Raw genomic sequence first — 1,051 nt, 5'->3', positions numbered from 1 at the left:
TGGCGAAATAGCCACATGGCAGTTGAAAACCGTATATTCCCTTCAGCCGAAAACCGTATACCCTAGCTTGTCGTGCATTCTTTCCAAAAATCAGGACTTTTTAAAATGCCGCGGGACGCGGGACAAATTGTTAAAAATTGGGACCGTCCCACCAAAAGTGGGACTTCTGGTCACCTTAAATCTGTATAAATATATATAAAGTTATTAGCATTCTGGTTTTGTTTCTCTAGAGAACCCGATCTAACACATTCACAGATGGAATCTCTTTTGTGTTTGTGATACAGAAAAAACTTCAGAGAAAGTAGTAAATAACTTGGATAAGGGGGAAGATTGATTGTAAAGAGATGGCTAGTGTATAATAAGCAGGAAATATGTTTCTAAAAGATTTAAAGAATGAGGTTTCTTCCTTCCTAAAATCTTAAATAATCAGGTAGAATGAGAATATCATATTTTTAAAATTTTTAACATTTTAGATATCATTGGAAATAATAAATATGATTTTAACACCTTCTCAGCTGTTAAATCAACATACCGATATTACTTTTAAAATTAATTTTGACTTTACAAATGCTAAAATATAAAAACAAGTATGCTGTAATACCAAGGAAAAATAAGAGTGACTTACTTTTTGACTCTAGTCTAAGTGAACCGTTACTGTGGACAAACCTGGAAATTTAACTTTTTAGTTATATTGAATAATGTACCATCATTTCTTTATAGTAATATGGATCCTGAGTCTCAAATCTAACATAAAAAGAATGTTGAGTACAGAGTCCATTTGAAAGTTTGGAACATCCTCTATATCTAACATCTAATTATAGAATTTAGGATGCAACTTTATATTGGATGAGAATGATAGAAAATAGGTTAATCTACTTTTTGGTTTTGCAGCAATGTGTTGCATTTGGTCCTTTATGGATTTCTACTTGGGAGAAGAAATAGTACAGCATCTCTGAAGGATAAACAATAAGACATTAAATGGGGAGCAGGTGAGACTATATGAAAAGCCCTTAGTAAATTTGTAGCTGCAAGAATTTAAGATATCTTGGAA

The sequence above is a fragment of the Echinops telfairi genome, unplaced genomic scaffold (genome assembly GCF_000313985.2).
Source record: "Echinops telfairi isolate 266 unplaced genomic scaffold, ASM31398v2 ScPeMD7_19;HRSCAF=73, whole genome shotgun sequence".
Taxonomy (NCBI): Eukaryota; Metazoa; Chordata; class Mammalia; order Afrosoricida; family Tenrecidae; genus Echinops; species Echinops telfairi.
Note: the sequence above shows the minus strand (reverse complement) of the source record.